Below are 27711 nucleotides of genomic sequence, written 5' to 3' on the forward strand. Positions count from 1 at the left end.
GTCGGACGTGTTACCGTCAACGTGACAGCACTCGGAAAGACCATCTCCACCGAGTTTGTTGTCGCGGACAGTCCTATTTGGCCAGTGGTCCTCGGGTGCGGGTGGTGCCAGCAAGCCGGAGTCGTTCTCAATTTTACCACCACAGAACCACGTGCGAGCCAAACTCTGTGTGGGCCGGGTTGGCTTAGCTGGATTTCCAGTGTCGGTGTTACCCTGTGGCAGTCCCTGGTGTCGGCGACCAAGCGTGCTTCAGGATCTGTGCGCTACCTCGGAACGAAGTGGCCAAGTCGAGTCAAGCCAGTCGACGTCACTACCGTGACTGTGGCGACCGCCGTGACTCTGCCACCGGGTGCGGCAACTTGGGTGCATGCCAAGTCTGACAATCCGATCACAGCGGATGTGATTTTCGAACCTACCCGGTGTTCGGCTCCGGCCCGAGAGATGACCTCCCCTCGAAGCCTTCTGTCGGTGCTCAGTGGAGAGGCCCACGTGTTAATGCTTAATATCAGCCGCGCACCGCTCGTGCTGACTCCCGGCACGCAATTGGGTGCAGCGTCAGTCTTGGACTCAGCATCACCGGTTGCGTCTTTGCAGCATGAAAAACCATCTCACCACACTCAGCGCCGGCGGTCCTATCATGGGACGCATTTAACTTTGGGCCCACCCTGACCTGCGCGGAGCTCGCCTCTCTGAAGGCCTTGCTGCTCGAGCATCGCAGTTGCCTTGCTCTAAGCGCCAGTGAACTCGGGTGCACTTCCTGGGCCCAACACCGGATAAACACCGAAAACCGTGGGCCTATTCATCACCAACCTCGCCGTGTCGCGCCAGCTGAACGGAGAGTCATCCAGCAGCACGTATGCGACATGCTTGACCAGGGAATCATCGCCCCTTCTTGTAGCCCTTGGTCCTCCCCTGTCGTCCTTGTGCGCAAGAAGGATGGAACACTCCGCTTCTGCGTAGATTACCGCAAGTTGAACGCTATCACTCGTCTCGACGTGTACCCGCTGCCCCGCCTCGAAGATGCACTTGACCGCCTGAAGGGGGCCCGTTATTTTTCCACCCTAGATCTGCTCTCGGGCTACTGGCAGGTGCCTGTTCACCCCGATGATGTGGAAAAGACGGCATTCGTGACTCCCGACGGCCTCTACCAATTCAACCGTATGCCGTTCGGTCTCTCAAATGCTCCAGCCACCTTTCAGCGCCTCATGGACCGCGTCTTAGGCCATATGAAGTGGACTATGGCGCTGGTCTACCTGGATGACGTCATTGTCTATGCGGCCACGTTTGATGAACACCAAAGGCGACTCAAACTCGTCCTCGAAGCCCTTACCTCTGCTGGGCTTCGCTTAAAACCAAAGAAATGTTTCTTCGGTTTCGCAGAGGTCACGTACTTGGGTCACGTTGTGAGCCGGCATGGCATCCGTCCCGACCCGGAGAAGCTAAAAGCGCTCACGGCTTACGAAGCTCCCACCACTGCCAAGGAGCTCAAAAGTTTTCTCGGATTTCATTCATACTTCCGTCGTTTTATACCCAACTTTGCCAAGCGAAGCGCTCCGTTGACCGCCCTACTGAAGAAGAATGCAGCGTGGAGTTGGACACCGGCCCAACAGCTCGCGTTCCTTGACGTCAAGCACGCGCTCCTCGAGCCTCCTACGTTGGCCCATTACAACGAATCGGCCCCGTCGTCCTCCACACGGATGCCAGCCAAGATGGGCTCGGCGCTGTCCTTCTGCAGGAAGACGAGTCTGGTGACCATAAAGTCCTAGGTTATGCCAGCCGCCAGCTTTCCGACGTTGAGCGCCGCCGCCACTCTTCAGAACTCGAGTGCCTCGCCGTTGTCTGGGCCGTCGAGAAGTTCCGTCCCTACTTGTACGGCCGTCACTTTACCATCGTCACGGACAATAGCGCTCTGACTTAGCTGCAGTCTGCCAAACACTTAAATGCCAAGATTGCACGCTGGTCCCTGCAACTTCAAGAGTATGATTTCACCATAGTGCATCGGCGCGGCTCTGCACATCAGGATGCCGATTTCCTTTCTCGCCACCCTTGTTCCGTGACAGCTTTGACGGACCTCAGGACTGCGCAAGCGCAAGATCCCGACGTTGCTGCCATAATCCACTCCCTTGGCACCGCCGTCGGCGCAGGTCTCCGCAAACTGCGCCGGGTCTATCAAATGAAGGATAACCTCTTGTGTCATGTGAAGTGGTTCCGTGGTCGACCACCCGTGTGGTTGCCGGTGGTGCCGGCAACACTGCGGTCGCAAATCTTGCGCGGCCTACACGACGCTCCCACGGCTGGTCACCTTGGTCGTAGCAAAACCTACGCACGAGTGTCGGAGCGCTTTTGGTGGCCTAATATGTCCAGAGACGTCAAGGAACACGTGGCGTCCTGCCAGACGTGCCAGTTCAGGAAGTCATCCACACGAGTAACCAAGCCACCCCCGCAGGCGTTTTCGCCGCCGAGTTCACCTTTCGAACTGGTTGGACTGGATCATTTGGCCCCGTTCCCGAAGACACGCGCCGGAAACCGGTATATTCTGGTTGCGGTCGACTACTTCTCCAAGTGGGTCGAAGCACTGCCCGTTCCCGACAAGTCGTCCGCTCATGCCGTCTTGTTTGTGGAACAACATCTTGTTCTTCGGCATGGTGTGCCACAACGCCTCATCACGGACCGCGGGAGCTGCTTTATGTCCCAAGAATTTGAGCGTGCCCTCCGCTCCTTCGGCATTGCGCATTCCACTACATCCGTCAATCATCCCCAGTGCAATGGCCTCGTGGAGCGTGTCAACCGCACCCTTACGGATATACTCGCCTCCTACGTCGCTCCGTCCCACACAAACTGGGATCGTTTTGTTTCTACTGCAGCTTTTGCACTCAACACTGCGGCTCAAGAAACAACGCATGTCACGCCGTTCTCAGTCGTCTATGGCAGAACGCCCTCCATCCCTCTCGACGCGCAGTTGGGCCTTCGCCATCCTACTGCGTCACCGACTTCGTTCCGCCCGCCTCGACGCTCAGCGCAACCTACTCACGGCCCATGCGCGTGCGCAAGTGGCCAATGCTGCAGCACCACCACCTCCCTCCTTTCGGTCCGGTGACTTGGTCCTCGTTCGCCGCACCATCCGCGCGACTGGCCTTGCCGCGAAGCTCTTGCCCCGATACCGCGGCCCTTACCGTGTAGTTGCACGGCTCGGCCCCGTTACGTACCGTCTAGAAGCCCTCCCCGAGCTTCGACCACGCGGTGTACACCACATTTTTCCGGAACATGTCTCCAACATGAAGCGCTATGTCTCCGGCACCCACCGTGATCCCGACTTGGCTCCCACGTCCTCCATAGTGCCGCCCTCCCGTACCAGCACCAGGCCTCCCTTCCGGAATGCCGCCCCTTAGGTGGATCGCTGCTCCGTGAACGCAATCCCAAGTCCCGCGGTGCGAGAAGCCCTCGCAGTTTTCGTACGGCGAGGAGTCGCCTTGAAGAAGCCCCGGGATCTACCGGGACCGTCTCGTGTCAGACGACACTGTCATCACAACGTGACGATGCCTCCTGCGCACCAAGCTGCGCCGGTGCGAAGAACCTCAGCGCGGGCTCATCGGGACGAGTTCGATGCCGCCTGCAAAGCGAAGCACGCGCTAGGGGACACCAGCGGTGTCTTCCCCCTCTTATCTTGGAGACTGGAAGAGACTCTTATCTCCCCCCCCCCCCCCCCCCCCCCCCGGTGGAAAGATGTAACGGCATACGACCTTCGCAACCAAGAGCGCGCTGCGGTATACAAATAAAGAAGAGGCGCGGGCCGAGCGCGCGGCGCTAGCGCGTGAGGTAGAGAACAAAGGAGAATCGCCGCGGCCGGTTATGTCTGAGTCTCCTGTGTCTGAGTCTCTGTGCCTTTCTCTGCGCGGGCCCGCCGTCCCGTAACAATATATATTCAATGATCTGCCAGATTATATTTTTGACTTGAACACTCTCACTCAGATACGTCATGCCATTGCTAAGTTGGAAGAACTATGAACCCGAATTGTAATGTCTCAATATAAAGTGCTTTTGACAGCAACATACGCTGTCGCTGCTGCCGGATGGCGCCCTACAAGCCTAATTGTGGTTTTCGCGTGTCCGCGTCCTCTATCACATCTCTTCTTTGAATGGAGTATTATTCTTAAACTAGATTCGTGTTGTGTCTCTAACGAAGACATCACAAGAGTGGAATCGCCTTTCCTCAGAAACTGCTTCCGACGAAGACAATAAATAATTGCAGAGAGACAGGGAATAAACTTCAATACTCTTAAATAATGAAGTTAAGTGTGCTGCACATCACATTTTGTACTTGTAAACAACATATAAATTAAAATCTTGCTCCCTTCTCATTTTCACTGTTCTGCTTTATTTCCCATTGCGTTTGTTGATGTATTTTTAGCATTTACTTAGAACTGTGCTTTCCCTACGTGATGACAGTAAGCCCTGACGGTACTTTAAAGAAGTGAATACACCAACAAACGCAACGTTGACCCGGAAACTGAGTCAGGAAAGACGCTGCACTGAAGAGGCATCCATTTTTAGGCGCTGCATTTACTGCTCCATCTCTGGGGTAATGTTTACAAGCACACTATGCACAGCTGCGTGGTTTTACCCGCAGTAGAGTTCTCACAGAGGCCACGCATTGTTCGGCGCACGTCGTTTGCAGAACAGGAAACACGTGCCGGCGAAGCCGCCGGAGTCCCCTCGTGACGTCATGAGTGCGGGTGCCTTCTCGGTGAGCAGCTGCGTGGTTATATATAGCAGAATAGGACTCGGTTGATTCCACTGGGGGAGTCTGCTAATCTGCGCAGTTCTTATCATGCAGTCGACGGCGCTTTATGGTTTTGGTACCTGCTCAGCCAGAACGATGATTCTTGACAGTGCTCTCTCTCTTCCTCGCTGTAGGAGTTTATTGGTTCCGTTTATCTCGTGAGCTTCGGAAAGAGGCTCCTTTCGCGACCGTAGGTGCCCTGTACATAAAGCCAAACTTCCGCGGAATGGGCCATGCTGCTGAACCCCGGTAGACTAGAAAAAGGGCTAGTGCTTTCTCCTGATCTACCTTTGTGTTATTAGTTTCTTCTTCGAAAGCGTTTCACTCTCATTCTCTAGGTATCTGAAGAAGGCAGTTAACAATGTGTTTAGGTGTGGGTTTGATATGTAACCTTTTGCGTCTGCGTTAGAGCCACGGGATTCTTGAACAAGAGTGTCCGTATTTGCTTTTGCTTGATTAGAAATACATTTGTCATTTTCGGCCTCAAAAGATGAACTGCAAAGCACAGCTGTAGATCTAGAAACTAATATGCAGAAAACCAAAGTAATGCTCAACAGCCTCGGAAAGGAAACAGCAGTTTTCATTTGGTAGGTGCTGGAAGTAGTAAAGGAATATGTTTATTTCGGACAGGTAGTCACTGTAGGTCCGGATCATGAGAGAGAAATAACTAGAAGAATAAGAATGGGGTGGAGAGCATATAGAAGGCTCTCTCATATCATGAACGGCAGTTTACCAATATCCCTCAAGACAAAAGCATGCAACAGCTGCATCTTACCGTTGCTCACCTGTGGGGCATAAACATGGAGGCTAACAAAGAGGGTTCTGCGTAAGTGAAGGACAACGTAGCAAGCTATGGAATGAAAAATTATAGGTACAACGTTAAGAGATCGGAAGCGGGCGGAGTTGGTGGGGTAACAAACACGTGCTAAAGACACCCTAGTCGATATCAAGAGGAAGAAATGGGCTTGAGCAGGGCATGTAATGCGAAGGCAAGATAACCGCTGGTCCTTAAGGGTAACGGAGTGGATTCCAAGAGAAGGCAAGCGTAGCAGGGGACGGCAGAAAGTTAGGTGGGCGGAGGAGATTAAGAAATTTGCGGGAATAGGGTGGCCGCAGCTGGCACAGGACTGCGTTAATTGGAGAGATATGGGAAAGGCCTTTACCCGGCAGTGGGCGTAGTCAGGCTGATTATGATGATCTTTGCGCGAAAATTGCTGGGTGCTGACATTTGCCGTCTTCCTCGATTTTTTTTTCTTGAGATATCTGTCCAGAAAGGGTGTTCTCTATGAATTCGTCAATTTATCGAAATACAGTTTTTACTCATGCACTTATTTTTTCCGCGTTCTTAAGGGACGAAGAGCGGTAGTTCTTTAACGCGCGCACCTATACTATGTATGCTCGAGTACCCGCCCTAGCGGAGTCCTGTGGCCCGCCACACTCCTGAGGGAGTGTGATTTAGCTAGTTCTCCAACACTGCTTGCCATTGCCGGTGACGGCGCGCGATGAGCCCTGGACGCGCAACCTGCGTCGTCAAGATGTGCCGTCCGCATTCCCCATCCTCTCTCATGTGGTTACTCGCGCGATTTAATCCTTTGGTTGGCCGTGTGGAATGTGAGCGCCCTTAGCTGTTCTGTTATGCTTGTATTGTCTATGCTTTGCGCGCTCGGTTCTTCGGGCTGTTCAGAGTGGACAACGTGGTCCTGGGAGCCGGGTGTGACTCATCGCAAAGCAAGGGATATGACGAGGCCTGGCGCCGGCGGCAGAAGCATAGACGACGACGGACGGGGTTGTTGCTCTCCAAATCACCGAACCTCCGAACCGATCGAAGGACGCTGTCTCCCACGGGCCTGGGAGAAATTACTGTCAGACGAGTGTCGTCGTTAGGCAAAGATGCGGCGAGAACTTGCGACAGCAGCCGCAACGCTGGAAGCAGAGATGCACATGAAGCACGGCGGAAGCAGCGGTATACGTTGGCCGAGTCGGCCTTCGGGTCACCGGACGGGATGATGCTACGCAAGGTCACGCTGAGCGAGGCTGCTAATTGAAAGACGCTGTGTCGAAGGGGTCTCGTGCTTCGGCCATCCGGCGGGGGAGTTCGAGAAGGTTCAACCACCTGCGAGAAGACTGCGGGATTCTGCTTTCCCACGGAGGCAACGCACAGAAAACTTGCGGCAGTGGTCAAGGTGACGCATCTGTGTTTGATGACTGTCTTCCCCTTCTCATCCCCCGAGCTGTGAGAGAGCGAGAGCTTCAGCACCGCCCCGTGCCGTGGGTGGTACCGCCAGCGTCATCAATGGCCCATCCGATTGGACAACGTTATTCGAACCAAGTTCCCCAGTCAGGGATCTGGGGAACGCGAACCGTACTTAACGGGATGTTGTTGTGTGATCGGAGCATTCGATTCGATTCTCATCTGTAAATATGTAGAATAAACCCTTCTGTACAGTTTCCTCGATAACGCAGTCCGACATCGTCATTCGGAGCCGGTACCTGCGAGGCTAAACGAGTTAGTCATCTCCAGGACCCCTCCGTCTTCAACTCTGGTTCCAGCGGTGGGATAGAAGCCCCATCTTTAACACTGGTTCCAGCGGTGGGCTTGTGGGCCCGTTCTCAACACTGGTTGGCAGCAGCTGGGATGGACCGTGCGACATCGTACTTTCTCCACGGGTGAGCGTTTTGGCTTTTGCAATGGGATTCGCCAGGCTTTAAGATTCAGAGAATAATCTTGACTGGGAATCAGGGCTTTGTCGTTTGAGAGGGGTTATTCTCAAGGCATTGTTGTGTTAGCAGAGCCAAAGCAGAGAAAGCGTTGTCATGGACCTAATGAGGTTGTACAAGTCGGACTTGCTGTTGATGTGCGAGGAACTGTCTTTTGAAGTGCCGAACAAAGTAACCAAAATTGAACTGGGCGAAATCATTCTTAAACACGTCAAGGATAACGATCACCTAGCAGTTACATGGAACTTGATACAGGAGGAAAAAGCCCGTAAAGAAAAAGCCGAACAGGAGGAAAAAGCCCGTAAAGAAAAAGCCGAACAGGAGGAAAAAGCGCGCACAGAGGAAAAAGCGCGTAAAGAGGAAGCTGATCGGGAGTGGGAAAAAGAGAAGGAACGGCAACGGCAAAAGTGGAAGGTTGAAATTGAAACAAGGAAACTAAAGATATTAGAACTTCAAAACGAAATACGAAGAAAGGGCGGTAGTGTGAGAGCCGGAAGTCCTGAAAGAGCAAGCGATGCTTATGAAATAGGTCCGCAGATAAGACCCGAAAAGTCTGTGACCGTAGCCGCGTTGGTAAATCGCGACACCACGAGGGAAGTGGCAGAGAACGCGTTCAACCGGTGCGGTAGTCCAAGGAATGCCGCAGAATCCGAGACCGTGTCCAGTGTAGTTGGACGTAATGCTAAGAAAGAGCATTCCGAGATAGCGTCTCAACGACACGAGTGCGACGATTCTCCTCCAGGTGAGGCAGGAGTGGCAACGGACAACTTTGTCGGGACTGTTACGAGCGCGACCCTTTCAGTAGAGTTGATACAGGCGTCAAACCGGCAGGACCGCGAAAAGGGAGATTTTAATATCGGAAAAGGTTTCGAGGTAGAAACAGCGGAAACCCCCTTTGAGAGTAACAACCGCAGTAGAGAGAATGGCGCGCAGAGCGACAGCCAGGCGGGCTCAGTTGTAGCCGAGCACTGCAGTAGAGAGAATGGCGCGCAGAGCGACAGCCAGGCGGGCTCAGTTGTAGCTGAGCACTGCAGAGTAGAGAATGGCGCGCAGAACGACAGCCAGGCGGGCTCAGTTGTGGCTGAGCACTGCAATGTAGACAAAGACGCACAGAGCGGCAGGCAAGCGGGCTCAGTAGTGGCTCAGCACTGCGATGTAGAGCATGACGCACAGAGCGACAGCCAGGCGGGCTCAGTTGTAGCTGAGCGCAGCAATGCAGAGAATGGCGCGCAGAGCGACAGGCAAGCTGGAGAGGACAACCCCCAAAGGAATGAGCAAGGGATCTCAGGGGCAGTTTCATGTCCGTCTGTCAGCTGCGTGGAGCTGGCACTCTGCTGCAAAGCCGGAGAGGCCAGTTTGGAATTTGAGGAAAATTTCCAAAGTGCGACGGAAAAACTAGAGATAGCTAGTTGTGATCAAGAAACGCACGCGGTACAGGCTAGGCGCAGAAAAAGAAAAAGGGCAAGAACCAAGAGGAAACGGATCAAATTCAAAGCCCTAAATTCGGTTGCGCGGACAGGTGCGAAAGAAAGAAATGCGGTAGAAGGAAAGGCGAGGCCTTCCCGCGTTGCACCTCGCAGACTTGCAGCTGCAGTTAATGATCTCGCGACACGTGCAGCTCGTTCGAAGGCTGACTGCAGCAACGGAACAGGAAGTATGCGTTTTCCAACCAGAACAGGCGCGAAGTGCTTCAAGGGGCATCGGCCTGTAAGAAAGAATAAACCGCGCCGTCCGGACAAACAGCCAGTTAGGAAAAAGGCAAAGCGGCCCAAGAGATCAGAAGGCGAAAGGTTGCGCGGCACTCAGCGCATGCGAACGCAGGCGTCGAACAATCGAGACGACACATGCAGGCGTATTCGGCGGGCGCACTTGGAAAGGATACGTCCTTCACATTTGGCACCGCATTCTAGGAAGCGCGCATGCCGAAAGGGTAGCCGAGCTTCCTGCTTGGGGCGAGAGAGAGAGGCACCTTCTCGGGCTGGTCACTGCTCGTTGTCCAGAGCCAGAGTCGGTTATCGACATTGTAGGCGCGACCAAGGTTTTCGGAGAGCCTCGAGGGGGCGCGGAAACGACAGTAAGAGTCGGGGACCGTTTTTTTCTGCAGCCTTTTGTCACGAGTTGACCGCAGTACAATCAGTCAAAGCGCGACCCCAGCGGGCACGTCTGAAAGACTAATCCTTTCAACTCGGCGGCGGGGAGTCAGCTTTCCCCCCCGCGTGGCGACTCGAAGTAGCTGTTTTGTTTTTTTTATTCCTCTTTTTTTTCTGTGTGTGTTTATGAAATCAGGAAGGGAAAGGCTACTTTGTGAGTTAAAAAGAGTTGATCGGAGGTTAATTTTTTTTCCTTACCTTAGACAAAGGCTATGGTGTCACTGAGTTAGAAATCACAGGTGTCGATTTCCCATGCTACCAAGAGATAAGGGCACTCACAGGAGTGCAGCTCGAGTAGAACTACGCTTAGCGTCGCGTAGACGGAGCGTTGATCCCTTGTCTTACACCTTACGAAAGGGAACCTCACTGACATACACTGAAATGACCGAAGAGAAAACTCGTCTGGGGGAAGCGCTCGTGTCCAGACCTTTGCTTCAGACCACTCACTATGGTGAAGAGTTAGGTTCAGTGTGACGCCAGTGATAGATGATTGGGTGCTATTTTAAGCCAAGTGGGCGACGACCACGAAGAACACCCGATTCTGTACGTCAGCCGCAAGCTGACCTGTAGAGAAGAAGCGTACAGCGCTTCAGAAAAAGAGTGCGCGTGTTTGGTTTGGGCGGCACAGAAGTTGTCGTGTTACCTGTACGGCGCAGGGTTCATCTTTGAGACTGACCATTGCCCTCTAACCTGGCTGCGACAAATGTATCCCAAAAATGGTCGCTTGCTCAGATGGAGTCTAGCTCTCCAACAGTACAATTTCTCGGTGCGTTACAAGAAGGGAAAACTGCACGGAAATGCTGATGGTTTAAGCCGACTATTTTAAGCGGGAGAAATTAGTAGGACAACCTACTGTGTTTGTGTGTGTTTTTTTTTTTCTTTAACCTAGGTCCAAGCAGTCCGTCTTTGGCGATTTCAAAGGGGATATTTTGCGCTTTCTCGGCACCAAAATTACGCCAAAATTCAGTCATGTTTTAGTAAACATTTGTTGTCATTGTGGGAAGCCTGGTGGGTCTTTGGCAAATTCCGAGCGCTTGCTTGTGGGTCAGTGCCCTGTCTCGTGGAACAGTCCACTGATGCCATTCTTTGTTGAATGTTCGAGCTTGGATGCCATTTCTGGAAACCAGCCCTTCCACCCGACTCCGGCCTCATCTCTTCCTGCCCAGCGGTCGTGAACGCTGGCCATTCGAGATTTTTCGGGCCGCGGACGAGCTGTTAAGAGTGGACAACGTGGTCCTGGGAGCCGGGTGTGACTCATCGCAAAGCAAGGGATATGACGAGGCCTGGCGCCGGCGGCAGAAGCATAGACGACGACGGACGGGGTTGTTGCTCTCCAAATCACCGAACCTCCGAACCGATCGAAGGACGCTGTCTCCCACGGGCCTGGGAGAAATTACTGTCAGACGAGTGTCGTCGTTAGGCAAAGATGCGGCGAGAACTTGCGACAGCAGCCGCAACGCTGGAAGCAGAGATGCACATGAAGCACGGCGGAAGCAGCGGTATACGTTGGCCGAGTCGGCCTTCGGGTCACCGGACGGGATGATGCTACGCAAGGTCACGCTGAGCGAGGCTGCTAATTGAAAGACGCTGTGTCGAAGGGGTCTCGTGCTTCGGCCATCCGGCGGGGGAGTTCGAGAAGGTTCAACCACCTGCGAGAAGACTGCGGGATTCTGCTTTCCCACGGAGGCAACGCACAGAAAACTTGCGGCAGTGGTCAAGGTGACGCATCTGTGTTTGATGACTGTCTTCCCCTTCTCATCCCCCGAGCTGTGAGAGAGCGAGAGCTTCAGCACCGCCCCGTGCCGTGGGTGGTACCGCCAGCGTCATCAATGGCCCATCCGATTGGACAACGTTATTCGAACCAAGTTCCCCAGTCAGGGATCTGGGGAACGCGAACCGTACTTAACGGGATGTTGTTGTGTGATCGGAGCATTCGATTCGATTCTCATCTGTAAATATGTAGAATAAACCCTTCTGTACAGTTTCCTCGATAACGCAGTCCGACATCGTCATTCGGAGCCGGTACCTGCGAGGCTAAACGAGTTAGTCATCTCCAGGACCCCTCCGTCTTCAACTCTGGTTCCAGCGGTGGGATAGAAGCCCCATCTTTAACACTGGTTCCAGCGGTGGGCTTGTGGGCCCGTTCTCAACAGGGCCCACTTCGGGGTACCGCGGCAGGGATATAGGTAGTATTGAGGTCTTAAGATTATTGGTTTATTGGGGTTTAACGTCCCGAAGCAACTCAAGCTATGAGGGACGCCGTAGTGAAGGGCTCGGGAAATTTCGACCACCTGGGGTTCTTTAACGTTCACTGACATCGCACAGCACACGGGCGCCTTTTGCGTTTCGCCTTCATCAAAATTCAGCCGCCGCGGCCGGGATCGAACCCGCGTCTTTCGGGCCAGCAGCCGAGTGCCATAACCACTGAGCCACCGCGGCGGGGCAGGTCTTAAGATTAGTGCAGTGTTTTGTAATGCAGCTTGCTGTATAATGAACACTTGTGCTCTCATTAACCGTGCCTTTATTCCTTTGGAGACGAACCCGCTTTATGTGGGATGGGTGACTCTTAACAGCCGTCACTGGTAACCGCCACAGTTTTCTTTTGCCTATAAAATTTTCAATTTTGGTCTAATTCTTCTTCAGAAAGCTGCGCTTCTTTGCCTCTCTCTGTTCTCTTGAAGCCATCCTCCGTCTTTCAATGGCCTCCTTTATTTCCTTGGTTGACCAGCTGCCTGGCTTCCTCTTTCTTTTCCAGCGGTTTGCTACAGTTGTTTCATTTTGGTACTAATGCGTACTTTCATCTGATTATAATGCACTTTCTCATGGGGCGTTTCTGTATTCCTTCCTTACCGCCTGCTTCTCATAGCGCTATTTCTTCATAGTTTAATTTTGCATTGCCTTTTCGTGTTTTCTGCATTTCTCTTTTGATCCCGGCTCCCATCTGCAGACCGATTCGCTTACGATCACTTCCCAGGCTGTAGACCCATGCAGAGCCACTTGTATATGCATCGCCTCCTATCGCTCACAGACTACCAAGTTGATCAGCATCCTAACCCTCCAACTGCCAGACCGTCATTGAGTGTAAACATTTATAAATGAAGGAATGAATTCATACTTTAATTTATGTGATCATGTAGCAGCGTTGCATGATGAGCGTTGTCTGAGGTGGTGAAAATATTTATTGCGAAAGCGGGAGAAAATCTGCCAAAGACGGGCGGGGATCTTAGTGCAGTGTTGCAAGACTGAGAGGCGTTGTCCTGGCTCAGAACTTCAATCGGGATCCAAAGCGCCCGCACGACAGCTGTATAAATGATGCGGAGCAGGAGTGGCCCGTCACTCTGCGATGGATCGGCCGAGTCTTAGCTACTGGGTTTGGAACCGTTAATCCTCTGGAAGCCGCAAGTGTACATAGAGATGCTACGTTATCCACAGCTGTCGATCCATAATAACTCTGCGCTTTCATAATAGGGGTGCTCGTAAACATTGTGGCCCCTCATCAGCCGTACACGCAAGCACACGAACGCTCGCACATCATGCCAATTCTTTCTGTTTTTCCTAGTTTATTTCGCGTTGCTTCTGTGCGCCGGGCACAACCACCAAAACCAAACAAAACATTTGGCGCATGCCATCCTTGCCGAAACTACACACTTAGCTGAGTCCACCATTTGCGGAGGTGGAAAGCTGTGCCGGTAAGGGCTAACAAAATAGTGTCTCAGGGTTCACTTATGTTTGTTATGATTATGAAGATGGATGGGTTCCCAGTGGTTCATTGACTGGACGGCACGTTGTGACAAGCAGAAAGGAAAACACTTTCTTCAAACTGTGCGCGTTTATATTGGTTGTTTACAAAGTGGACTTCGGCGGCGACCAGAAGAAGCTACACACTCAGAGTCGCGAACAGCTGAGTATTCGTAAACCTGAGAATTCGGGACAGATCCCGAAGTAACCGAGGTCTCGCTGAATCCTGCAGTTAAGTAGGCCGGAGTATGCACCAGGCGGGGTATCCGTCAGCCAGCGACTCTTCAAAAGTCTACTCACAAACTAATTAATAGTTTGACTTTGCGTAATCAGGCCAGTGCACGGAACATGAAGAGTCCCTGCCTTCCGCACTTAAAAATGCCGGAGTCCGCACCATACGGGATCTCCGATAGTCCCTGACACGACACGTAACCGTCTCGTCTCGTAGTCGCCACCCAGACTTTCAGAGCTCTCGTTAGAGCACGCACGCAACCAATTTCGCCCCGATTTCTCGCCTCTGACGAGTCACAAGTCTTCACGCTCTTTCTCACAAAGCTCAAACACTCAAAAGAACAAGACACAATGACTATACACAACCAAAAAATCTCATCAACCACTTCCACCAGTCGTGGCTTAAAAAAATTCAGGGGGCACTTTGACTGTCTAAAGTGCGTAGAGGCGAAAGCGTTTTCCGCACCGCTTTCAGTGCTTCTGTGGCACTGGTGGCGTCACATGTGATTGAGTACTAATTACTGAGTGATGACAAATCACTAATTAATGGTTAATTACTGATTAATGCCTGAATACTAATTAACTGCTAATTAAGCTTAAGCTTCGCCTTTAGGAGTGGAACGCGACAGCGTGTTGTAGCGCTGCCAGGGAGTCCACGGAACGCCACCACCCGTTCGGCGCGATGCCTTGCCGTTTCAACGCAACGGTTTTTGAGGAAAGGAAATGGCGCAGTAAATCTCTCATCTCGGTGGACACCTGAACCGCACCGTAGAGGAACGGAGGAAGTGGGAGTGAAAGAAGAAAGACGAAGATGGCCCGTAATAAAGAAAATGGAAATTGTATTTGAGGAAAGAAAATTACGCAGTAACTGTCTCTCATATATCGGTGGACACCCGTCAAAATTCAGGGGGGGGGGGGGGGTGCACTTTTTTGACCTAAAGTGTGGTCACTGATGTGTGGTTAAGATGTTAAGATTCGCCTCTAAGAGTGGAACGCGAGAGCGTCTTGCAACGCTGCCAGGGAGTCCATAGAACGCCATCGCCCATTCGGTTCTACGCCTCGCTCGACGGTAAATTGGTTTTTGAGGAAAGGAAATGTATTTCTCTCTCATATCTCGGTGGACACCTAAACCTCGCCGGAAGGGAAGGGAGGAGGATGGCAGTGAGCGAAGACACCGTATTCACTAGACGTGCCTTTGTTCATTCCAAACCATCGAGCTGGCATGGCGGAGTGGATAGCATGCTCGTCTCGCACTCCGAAGACCGGGGTTCGATTCCCGAGCTCGACCAATTTCTTACTAGGTTTTATGTATTTATATGGCCTGACTAGAGAAGTTGATTAGGCTAATTGGGTAATTAAGCAATTAACTAAGCTCAGTCCCACTTACTTGGAGCATCACTATATGGTCCCTTCAATTAGTTGCATGGTTACTAGCCAAAGTACAATTGGCCCCGTTTGAAATTGGCGCACTGTGACGTCACGACCGTTTCGACCAACTGAAAAGCGTGACATTCGCTGTCCACAACTGCTGCTTACAACGATGAGACATTAAAGGCTTTCGCCTTAATACAGCGGCCAGTGCACGAAGCTGGCCTTTTAAGCACGCTGGCCCTAAGCAGAGTAAACAGAGCTTTCGAGCGCAGCGCAAACTTTCGCACGAGCTCCCAGCGGACGGTCCGCTTGAGGCCTTCGCCGAGAGATCCTAACACTATGCCTACCGTTTCACTTCTTACACTTTCACAGTGCTATCCCGAAAACCGTGGGGCACCGCGGCCCGAAAAAGCACAGAGCTGATTCCTCGACAGCGAGCCGCGGTTCGTGAAACACGCGCACGCTGTCCGCGAAGCCGTTCCCTATCCGTGCGCCTCTCACTGCCGTTAGAGGTTTTCCTTTCCCAGGAAGCAATTTGCGTTGCCGCGCACAAGCTTCTCATATTACTCTAGCTTAACTAGTCCATTCAAAGATATTCAATATCTAAGGTAGGAAACCTCGCCAGCATAGGCTAACGTGGGATTATATGATGGAATTTGCACAAAAAGAAGTCTCATTCGTTTCTTAACCAAGCCTATCAAGATGTAGGGTAAAATTATCTTCAAAGTTGATCTGGTGAGTAACGGGGTTGAACCTCTCATCCTGCACGATTAAAATGAAAACCGGGAATCTTGAAAAGCGCACGCTGCAGGATTGGTACACAACCTTCGAGCGCAGTCCTATGTGCCGAACGAAGATCGGTGGAATAATGACGGAGATTCGGGGAGAGGTCCCAACGGCCATCTAATCAGAGCATGTATGCGGGTGTTTCTAACTGACCGCCGGGAAATGGTCGCCACTCTTCTTCTCAGTCTGCTTCGGATGGACACCGCAGACGGCGCTGCTTTCCACCCCGTCTGCGTCGCTGTCGTCGTCAGGGGCGACGTGTGCCTCCGTGTCCGGGCAGCGGTCCGAGCCTCATCTTGCGCGCACCGCGTCGCTTCGATCCGAGAACCCGGGAGAGCCCGCGGACAGATTTATTGCCTCAATATGGGGCCGGGCGGAGGACTGTTGTTATCCCCTGGGCCTGCCTGTGTGCACCTTTTCGACGGGGATTACCCACCGTCCCGGAGGTAGAAACGGAAAAAAAGGAGAAGAACACGATGTACAGGACGTAGCAGATTACGCCAGCCTTGCTCCTCAAAAGAGAAGAAACATTGAGTTCCTTTCGCCTTGATTAATCAGGTAATTAGTTTCAAGTCTTAATTCATTTCTTCAACTGTACAATATGGGCGCAACGCTAATTTATTTTCTGCGACATGATTAGGGAACGCCCTTACATAATGTACAGTGGTACAGCAATACTGCTTTGCAAAAGTGTAATCACATTTCGAGTAATTTAGTTATCTATTCCACAAAAATCTTAGCGCACACTTGATGTCTAATGTAGTGCGCCGGCTAGAGTCAACCACACGTGTTAAATACATGCGAGGGTTCTACCGTCAACCAATCGCAGGTTTAATTTGTTCAGCATGAAAGCCTCAAGAACACTTCTAAATTTTTTTCCCTAAATCTCACATGTAACCGGCGCATGCTCAGGCTCGTTACATCGATGTAATATTTTATTTCTCAGTTTCTTTCTACCTCTTTTTTTTACTGTTCTATTCTTAACGAGGCTCCAACATCCGCTAAACAGTGCTTGCGCATTGCGTCTGACTTTCTATTTCACCCGACCTCTCGCTCGAGGCTCTCGGACAAACTTATGACGGTTAACAAAACCCACGTTTCCATGAATGCGACAGCAGCGCTTGGTATCGACTTTCTAGCGTATCGCGCTCTCGTAAACAGTAAAATGCGCCAAAAAAACACGCTATGCTAATCCTCCAGGCAGCGGTAGATAGGAAAATTAGGAGTCACTTTGGCGACTAAAGTGGTGCAAGGCGAAAGCCTTATTACAGCATTCTGTCACGAGTGTGGTTGTGAATGATGATTCAAGTGCTGCCAGCGAATGACGCGTCCATTGGCTGTCTGCGTGTGTTACTGATGTGTGGTTAACATGTTAAGCTTCGCCTGTAAGAGTGGAACGCGACAGCGTCTTGCAACGCTGCCAGGGAGTCCACAGAACGCCATCGCCAATTCGGCTGTACGCCTTGCTGGACGGTAAATTTATTTTTTGAGGAAAGCAAATGTATCTCTCTCGCATATCTGGGTGGACACCTGCACCTCGCCGTAAGGGAAAGGGGGAAGATGGGAGTGAACGAAGACGCCGTATTAGCTAGACGCGCCTTTGTTCATTCCAAACCATTCAGCTGGCATTACGGAGTGGCTAGCGTGCTCGTATCGCACTCCGGAGACCCTGGTTTGATTCCCCAACTCGACCAATTTCGTTCTCGGTTTTATTGATTTATGCGGTCTAACTAGAAAGGTTAATTAGGCTATTTCATATTTATATTACTGTATTTCTATCCATCGTGTTCTGTCATTCACCTGTCAATTGTTGGAACTGTCTAGGATGTTCGACACAACGTATATGAAACGAGCAACGTCGAACTGAGTGTGTTGGGTGGAGTATCTGTTCTCGCTACGGCGAGCGCGGCTTCGGCCGCTTCTTTTTGAGCAGCGTCCGCTCCGGCGGACGCAGTTGTTGCTGCGACGCGCGTCTTTTCTTTCTTTTCTCTCTTTCCTCTGATCTTTTAACTCTTCTCTATCTGCACGCGGCAGCGGTGGTGGCTTGGCTCGAGCCAGTAGCAGGCCCGTGCAATTTCGTCTTCATCCTTCTTTCGGTCACAACAACAACAACAACAACAACAACAACAACGAACTGAGTGGGGAAGTGCGTGGTGGTGGAGCGAACGCGGCTTCGTACGTATCTGTTTTTTCAGCAGCGTCTCCTTCCGCGGACGCTGTTGTCGCTGCGGCGCGCGTCTTTCTTTTCTTTTCTATTCCTCTTTCTTCTGACCTCTTCACTCTCCTCTATATTCATTAGGCTAATTGATTAATTAAGCAATTAACTAAACTCAGTTGGTGCATCACTATACGATCCCTTTGATTGGTTGCATGGTTACTAGGCAAAGTACAATTGGCCCCATTTGAAATTCGCGCACTGTGACGTCAGGAGCATTTCGACCAATTGAAAAGCGTGACATTTTCTGTCGACAACTCCTGCTTACAACGATGAGGCATTAAAGGCTTCCGCCTTAAAAAGGCAAGTCTATTTTCGCGGTGAGTAGCAACAGATTTGGTTGGTAGGTAGTTTAGTTTATCGGGTTTACCATCCCAAAGCGACTCGGGCTATGAGCGACGCATTAGGCGCTTTGGGACGTTAAACCCCATAAACTAAACTATCTACTAACCACTCAACCCGAAAGCCTACTTGCCTTTTTCGATCGACCGCTGCATGGAGGATTAGCACTGGCTTCAGGGAGCTCCTCCCCTTCCCTGCACTGGTTATACCATACCCTTTCAGCCGGATAACAAAACAGACTGCGCTCTAAATAAGTCCAGCTGGGCCCATCTCCGGCGTGCACTGGGCAAGGGATCAGCTTCCCAAAAGACTTGATGGTGTACTTTTAAACAGTGCCGTGTCGGCTCCGCGAGATACGGTAGGAAATAGGATGCGCCACTATCATTACTTGGCAGGGGAGATCTCCCCCTTAGCTGCTTGCATTCTAAGACGGACTGCCACTGATCCAACACCCAAAAGAATCATTTGGGCTCCTGGCCACCAGGGCTTACGAGGTAATGAGGCCGCTGATGCGGCTGCCCGAACGCTTACTCACCGGGCTCCTCATCCCAGCTGTTCTGGCTCGGAGACTAACCAGCCGCTGCTGCGATTCAAGGAAATTATAACGCATTATAGCGACATCCACCGCCTTTTCCCGGCCCCTGCAAAGGGGCTGAGTAAGACGGAGGAGCGAACTCTAAGGCGCCTGCAGACAGGTACTCTACTCTGTCCTGCAATCTTAAAGCATTACGATCCTAACACGGATGGGCGATGCCCACACTGTGGGATGACCTGTGATATCTTCCACATGGTGTGGGCATGTACTCAAAATCCCCACCTCCCCCCTTCCCCTACCCCTTCCAGAGAGGCATGGGAGACTGCCCTTCTCAACTGCTCCTCGCTTGAGTCCCAAAGGGCTCTGGTGAAACGGGCTAGAGACGGGGCATTGTCATGCGGTGTCCCGGACTAGGGACGCCGACCATGTAGCGTGGCCACTCTGTGGCTCCCAAACTCTATTTCAGTAATTAAAAGTTTTCACCACCACCACCACCACTATCGTATTTGTGTAAGCGCGGCTGTTCAGGAATGATCGGACTGCCTGGGTGTGCAGCGAGCCACTGCACACTCTAGATTGGATACCACAGTGAGAGCGTCTTCGCTTTCCTCTGGGGCTTGGACTGTTGGGAGCATGGTCGACCTTTGTGCCTATTTGTCGCTGTACACGCGTACAGCGTGTGTGCGTACGTGCATGCGTCCCGTTTTTCTGAACGTGATCACGCGTCACCAGCTGAGCACATGTGCTTTGGAGGGAAACCAATTCTTGATCGAGCGATATCTTCGTTCAGTCGTCAAGCTTTCTGCTCTAGGGGACGCGTAAAGCTGAGCGACACGGAGTGGCAGCCGGGGGGCAGTAGGTTAAGTGCATCGGCGGCTCCATATTACGTCACAACATTATGAGTGTCGACAATGCAGGCTACCACACGGGCACACATGGCGTCACACAGACTTGCAGCCATTGCTACTTTGTGTAGCGGAAACCAGTCGCACTGATGATCGCGTAGTAAGGGTGGGAATGACATGTCCAAGAGTACTGCATATTACAAGTTTGCATCTGCCAGCAGTCACGTGTACAGCGACGGCAGGAAGTCACTCCACATAGACGTCATTTGCAAAAGTAGACAGGAACAAACTGGACACAAACGGATGTTGTAGGATAAAAGTTGGAAAGGCTGGCGTTTGCATGCACGATAAGCTCAGTTGAAATAGATGTCGCGCAACTGCGCAAGTGAACAGACTCTAGCTTCATAGCAACTGAACAAAACAACGACTAAAGTCGCCAAGAAAGCCACACATTAAATTTTTCTTGACCCACCTCAGATACTCCGCTCCTACACAGAATGCTTCCCCGGACTGAGGTCGAAAGCACTTCTCGCGCTAATCAGGCTAGGCGAAAAAGAAACCGCAATGCGTGTGATGCTAAGTGTCAGATATCAGCGAAGTTCTATTGAATAGGAGGCGGCAGCATATTTTTCTACAGTAGCTTCCAGGGTGCCATGCTTTCAGAGCTGACGAAACGGTGGGACAAAGTAAGAGAGTGGTAAATAGCAGTAAAGGGAGCAGATGTCCAGATATATTGGGGTCTAAGCTGGCGTAATATGGTGATCAAACTGGCGAGCTTATCGACGACAAAGACATGCGTGTTGACACACTGAGCAGGTTTACTAGCACATATCTAAAGGTCGGTAACTGAGTGAAATATGGAGGGAGGGGGGGGGGGGGGGGTGTACGCGTGAAGACTGGGAATACCTAAACGGAACTCGACAAAAGCCGATGATGAGGATCAACAGCACGCATCGTACAGTTGTCCAGTCTTATCGTTTGCACTGGACAGGTGACTGAAAGCTCTGAATGGTTCGGCAGGCCGCATGTTAAGGTGCATTCACACTTGCCAGCCGCGGTTGTCGCGAGATAGGTTTAAGCCGATTTGCTACGCTCTTTCCCCGCTTTCCTAGTGCTTTGAAAACTCTAACTGTCCGAAATCGGTCGCGTGATGTCTGCGACTCGCCAGTGTGACTCCGCCTTTATGGAAACTGCACTGTAATTCTTCTTTACAGTTGGCTCCATGCCACCGTCATGACGGAGCCGAGCGGTGTCATAGAGAGAAAAATAAGAAACAAGAACTGAGCTGTAATGCTACTTATGAAAGCTGGGACAAAAACAAAATAAGAGGAGAGTGCGGTACCTCTTGGGGCAGTTCATGAAGGGATGAAAGTGATCATTAGTGACTCGAAGAGCGCTGTACACAACTTCAGCTGAGGTAGAGTCTCTGCAAAAGCGGGTATGATTCTGGAAAAGGGAAAAGGGGTAAATCAGCAGATTTTGCTCTTCTGAACATCCGCACATCAAGTCCTAAGAAGGATTGATGGAGCACACGAGCTTACCTGAGGGCTTGCCGGGCGAGCTCGGACTCTCCTCCAAACGAACCGATGCAACATAAAAGGATATAATGCTTACCGATCATGAAATTGCGCAGTATTATATATTAACTAGCATGGAATATCCGCTAGCGGATCGAAAACTTAATAAAAAGGAGGAGACATGGGAGGAACTACAGGTAGGGGTATTTCCAAACCCATGTATTCGTACTAAACTATATCCAGAACAATTCAATGCTATATGTAAGCACGTGACAGATATGGCACCATGGTACACAGGGTCTGGACATGCCCGCCGTAAAAAGTCAACACACGCACACCAGGCTCATGGGAACAACTGATGCACAACCCCCACCCAGAAGTCCAACGAAGCATCCAAAGAAAAAGCTTTGGCCGCTGCCGAGTCCCAGGGGATTACGGCGGACGCCTAGAGGGCGGGAAAGAGTTCAAAGTCATGCCACCCTCCGATTGATCAACTCAGAAATAAAGGTTTTTCGTTTGTTAGCGGGTTATGGCGCTCGCATTGAGCAGCACAACTTCTACGCTGCATTTCATGAGTGAGAGGCACTGCTGACCAGCGGTAACCTTGAGAACCAACGGGCCCTCATCCAACAGTTCTGCAGGGCAGTTCCAGCCAGTGAAGCCCTGGAATGAGGACCCCACCCATAAGCTCGAACAACTCTCATTTTGTTTATTAAAGTCATTCTCCTACTCCTACACTGTCACCGGCGACTTGCTCCTCATGGCACTTGAAGTTGACATTACATCATCACAACTATATATACATAGTATGCGCCCCGTGCAAACGATTGCTCGGTTGTCCATTATACGCCGCGACCCCCCGTTACTTGTCCACTATGGCTGCTGAGAGATAACTCAGTTACGCTTATTAGGGCTCCGGATATTTCGACCACCTGGAGTTCTTTAACGTGCGCTGAGATCGCACAGTGCGCGGGCCTCTAGAATTTCGTCTCCATCGAAATTCGACCACCACGGTCGGGCTCGAACCCGCGTCTTTCCGTTCAGCAGCCGAGCGCCATAACCACTGAGCCAAAGACAGGTTGCATCTAGCAGTAGCTGAAATTCGCTTTATCTGGTTGCTCAGTCAGAAAGTCAGCCAGTCGGTCGGTCGGTCGGTCGGTCGGTCGGTCGGTCGGTCGGTCGGTCGGTCGGTCGGTCGGTCGGTCGGTCGGTCGGTCGGTCGGTCGGTCGGTCGGTAGGTCGGTCGGTCGGTCGGTCGGTCGGTCGGTCGGTCGGTCGGTCGGTCGGTCGGTCGGTCGGTCGGTCGGTCGGTCGGTCGGTCGGTCGGTCGGCAACTTCACGGAGCTTAGTCTCAGATATGGGATGTCATTGCATGTGGAATTCAGTCGATCTACCAATCTGGCAGCATTTTCACCCAGATCTGTCAGAGTGCGCAGCAGCAAACAGCGCGGCGCCGACACATTTGGGGGCCCAAGAATGGGCCCGCTTGGCGGATTCATTAGGTGCGCAGCCTCCTTCTTCGACGGAGGAGTCAATAGAGAAGGGAAGTGAAGAGGCTTGCGCTGGTCTCCACCCGTAATTGCCGCTGCCTGCCGCGCTAATTGGCGCTTTCGACAGGACCATCTCCCTACCCCCCCCCCCCCCAATTTCTTCCAATTCCGCCCTCTTCCAACACGGGCATTTATTGGAACAAGAGCTATATTGGTTTCCCTCCGCTACGCACCACAGCTAACAGCTCCCGACTCCAATTGCGTTTGCAACACCGCGTCCGGATTTACTCTGGGCTCCAGGCTGCTTTGCTGTCAGGCCCTCTTGCGCCAGTTACCAATTCCCTCGCCCCTTTCCTTTTCTTTTCTCTTTCTTACCTGCCAACCCGCCTGCACTGTTTTCCCTTTCGTTGAGGGGCAGGCCATCCACCGCGAGGAAAGAGTCTAATTAGGTTTGCGAACGGAACAGCGCTTTATTGTCTAAAGGTGAATCGTTCCTATTTTCCCCAAAGTGGCGTGCGCGCGCACACCGCGATGCGCAGGCTGCTCCGACGCCGGAACACTTAATGCAATTAGACGGGTATTCGCCGCTTTTTCTATCCTTCTTATTCTCAAAGCACGCTTTTTAAAGGGGCTTCTTCGTCCCTGACGCTTTAACTAAGGAGAGGAGCCTAGAGACACGGCGAATGAGTGAATTAACGTAGAGATTTCTCCTTTTTTGTTTCTCTATGCCCGTGCATTGGTGCCTTTGAGAAGCTGTGGGTGGCTGTTATGAGCCCCCGAACAACTGCATTCTGACAGTACTACAATGGTTCGCCCGCGCTGCTTTGCGCCTGCAGGACGATATCACGTTAAGTTTTCTTCTGAGCTGCGCAGCAATTTGCTGCTGTATACATACGCGTTGCCCTCTCTTCCTTTCTTCCCTATTTCACACGCTTCATCTCTTCTATGACTGCCCAGTTGTGGTGTCCACGCAGGATGTGTGTGACTGTTCTTTTCCATACAACCGCCTAGATACACCTACGGACAAACACAGACGGATAAAAGAGCACACAAATGCACGACGCGCTCGTGCGCTGTGCGACGTGAGTGCTCGTTGATAGTCCCTAAGAGGTCTCAATTTAGACGGAGCCCTCCACTATGGCACCGTTTTCTGCGTTTCTTCTTCGACTCCGTCCTTTTTTCCTATTCCTTGATGACGCGGTTCAGGTGTCCACCGAGAAGCGAAACAGTTAATGGGCCGTTTCCTTTCTTCAAACTCAATTTTCAAAACGTAGTCAGCTAGAAAATATCCGTCGTTGGGCAGTATTGGTCATTTTTATGCTACAACATGCACTGGGAGGATCAACGAGACAATTTCCAAACGAGAATTGAAAAAGAGAATTGCATTCCCATGCGTTTCCTTACTTTAAGCAATATGGTATTTTGTTTGTTGATATATTGCACCAGTTAAAATTATTATGTGCATACAACAGTGAGGTTAAAACATATAATCAACTGTTGCTTGTAGCCTTCAATCTACACCAATACACACCAGTGCACAATACATGATGTCTTTTACCATGGATTCTACCCTTTTGCCGTACCTCATATCGTAAAGAGTCGTTATCCTATAACTTAGGAAGTTACCTTAACATAATGGGAGCAAATAATATATGCACACAAGACATCAACAAGAATCAGTTATTATCTCTCATGTGCATTTTCGAGTTTCTTGTGGCATCACTGTAAATAGGTTTGGTGTATGGTAATGTACGTTGTTCCTATAATTTTTGTGCATTTCTCTTGTTGCGTACGCGATCAGGTTTACACCGTTGTTGTCCTATTTCTTTCCTTGTTTTGATAGGGACACTAAGCTTACCTTAAGCCTGATGTTCGCGAAAAACACTGCTGCCGATGTATTCATGAGGCACGGGGTGCTACTTCAAGCTGCGCCACGCAGCTTTTTGCCCAGTGTCCCCTTTTTCCACTGTAATGTGTGTGTATAAATAAACTTTCAGTTTCAATTTCAACTTCCTTGAAGTAAGTTCACAGTTGCTTTTGCCGTCTCGAAATGCAAAGTGGATGGTGCAGAAGTTTGTCACTGGCATTCCGCAGCCCTGGTAATATGCAGTTTGTGCGTACAGATGTCTACGAGGTGACTATCTCCCATTTCTTTCTAATGAAAGATGTGGCGGTGTTTTTGGCAAATAAAAGTTTTGGTAAAGCCAGTGAAGTCTGATCTCCACTCTCGCTACTAAAAACAATCCTACCGAAAATATGCCCCGATGTTCATAAATCGCATTCCCTAATGAGGATAGACTTAATTTCCTTAAAAGAGAATACATAGTTTATGCCCCCGAGGGAGGTTTCCCAGGCGCTATGGAAATATTTATTAGTTCTTTCATATATTGTTACGACGTGCTCCCCAGGAAATTTTTAAAGACAGCCTCTGGGAATTCACTTTAATATCATTTAGTTTTTACTAAGGAAATTATAGAATTTTTTTTCCCCTTAAGAAGGTATATTTTTGTTCTCTGCAGTTGCTGCAGCTTTCCTTGAACCTGCTGCAGACTGAGATCCTTTGAGCAAGATCCGAAGTGGTACAAAAATTCAGGGGCACTTTGACTGTCTAAAGTGGGTAGAGGCGGAAGCGTTTTCCACACCACCTTCGCTGTTTCTGTGGCACTGGTGGCGTCACATATATTTGAGTACTAATTACTAAGGGATGGCAAATCACTAATTATTTGTTAATTACGTATTAATGCCTAAATACTAATTAACTGCTAATTAATGACGCTTAAGCTTCGCCTTTAGGAGTGGAACGCGACAGCGCGTTGTAGCGCTGCCAGGGAGTCCACGGAACGCCACCATCCGTTCGGCGCGATGCGTTAACCTCTGAACGCAACGCTTTTTGAGGAAAGGAAATGGCGCAGTAATTCTCTGTTTACTCGGTGGACACCTGAACTGCACCGTAGAGGAAGGGAGGTGGGAGTGAAAGAAGATAGATAAAGAGGAGCCGTAATGAAGAAAATGAAAATTGTATTTGAGGAAAGGAAATTACGCAGTAACTGTCTCACATATCTCGGTGGACACCCGTCAAAATTCAGGGGGGCGCTTTTTTGACCTAAAGTGTGGTCACTGATGTGTGGTTAAGATTTTAAGCTTCGCCCCTAAAAGTGGAACGCGACAGCGTCTTGCAACGCTGCCAAGGAGTCCATAGAACGCCATCGCCCATTCGGTTCTACGCCTCGCTCATCGGTAAATTGGTTTTTGAGGAAAGGAAATGTATCTGTCTCTCATTTGTCGGTGGACACCTAAACCTCGCCGGAAGGGAATGGAGGAGGATGAGAGTGAGTGAAGACACCGGATTCACTAGACGCGCCTTTGTTCATTCCAAACCATCGAGCTGGCATGGCGGAGTGGATAGCGTGTTCATCTCTCGCGCCGAAGACCGGGGTTCGATTCCTGAGCTCGACCAATTTCTTAATCGCTTTTATTTATTTATATGGCCTGACTAGTAAAGCTAATTAGGCTAATTGGTTAATTAAGCAATTAACTAAGCTCAGTCCCACTTACTTGGAGCAGCCGCCGCGGTGGCTCAGTCGCTATGGTGCTCGGCTGCTGACCCGAAAGACGCGGGTTCGATCCCGGCCGCGGCGGTTGAATTTCTTTGGAGGAGAAATTCTAGAGGCCAGTGTGCTGTGCGATGTCAGTGCACGTTAAAGAACCCCAGGTGGTCGAAATTTCCGGAGCCCTCCACTACGGCGTCTCTCATAGCCTTAGTCGCTTTGGGACGTTAAACCCCATAAACAAACAAACAAACAAACTTACTTGGAGCATCACTATACGATCCCTTCAATTGGTTGTATGGTTACTAGCCAAAGTGCAATTGGCCCCGTTTGAAATTCGCGCACTGTGACGTCACGACCGTTTCTACCAACTGAAAAGCGTGAAATTTTCTGTCGACAACTGCTGCTTACAACGATGAGACATTAAAGGCTCCGGCCTTAATATGAAAAAAAATATTACAGCGCACTTGTCTCTATATTTATTTCACTTACTTACATATGTACTCTTATCTCGCAGAGCAAGACATTACAGGAGTGGGTGCATACAGAAACAGTGATCACAATATAGCAACAAGTGAGCGAAGAAAGCAAAGAAAACCAGCACACTATCACATATGATTTTATAGTTGATTGACTAATTCGTCATACTTCAGTGCACGAAAGGAACCATCCAGTGAATTCCACATTTCTATTGTGCACTGAAAAGAAGAACATTTGTAATAATCAATGGATGCCTGCAATAGAACTAAGTTGAGCGGGCTGCAGGGTGACATGCGTTGCGCAGGAGGATTGGAGAACTGAACTGGTGCTTGTACAGATAAAGTGCCAAGTATAAATTTGTGGAAGAAAATGATGCGGTTATGCATGCGCCTGTCAGCAAGAGAGGGAAGCGATAAGATAGTCGCATGTGTCAAGGGTGGTAAATTGCGATCATAGTGACGATAAATAAATCTGATTGGTTGGTTGGTTTGGTTTATGGGGTTTAACGTCCCAAAGCGACTAAGGCTACGAGAGACGCCGTAGTGGAGGGCTCCGGAAATTTCGACCACCTGGGGTTCTTTAACGTGCACTGACATCGCACAGTACACGGGCCTCGAAATTCTCCTCCAAAGAAATTCAACCACTGCGGCCGGGATTAAATCTGATTGCTTTCTTCTGATTGCGCTCTATAGTTTCTACAGTACACATTACAGTAACGCAGTACAGTAACACTTTTCCGAGGCTCGGGTAGATGGAGAAAGAATAAAACCAGGGTGCAGATGTCACCTCAGGCAGGCATCAGGGGGCATAATCAAGGAAAGTAGCTCCGCGCAGGCCAGGGACAGTGCGCGCAACGGCCAGAGCAACCGGGCGACGATGAGCCGCGGCACAAGTATTATCCATTGGGAAGTAGCGGTAGCATCAAAAGCTTAGGGCATCCGCGGCACCGGGCCGGATGCCCCACG

Source organism: Amblyomma mixtum, chromosome 1, assembly GCF_055824585.1.
Source record: "Amblyomma mixtum isolate Tamu chromosome 1, ASM5582458v1, whole genome shotgun sequence".
In the NCBI taxonomy this organism is placed as follows: domain Eukaryota; kingdom Metazoa; phylum Arthropoda; class Arachnida; order Ixodida; family Ixodidae; genus Amblyomma; species Amblyomma mixtum.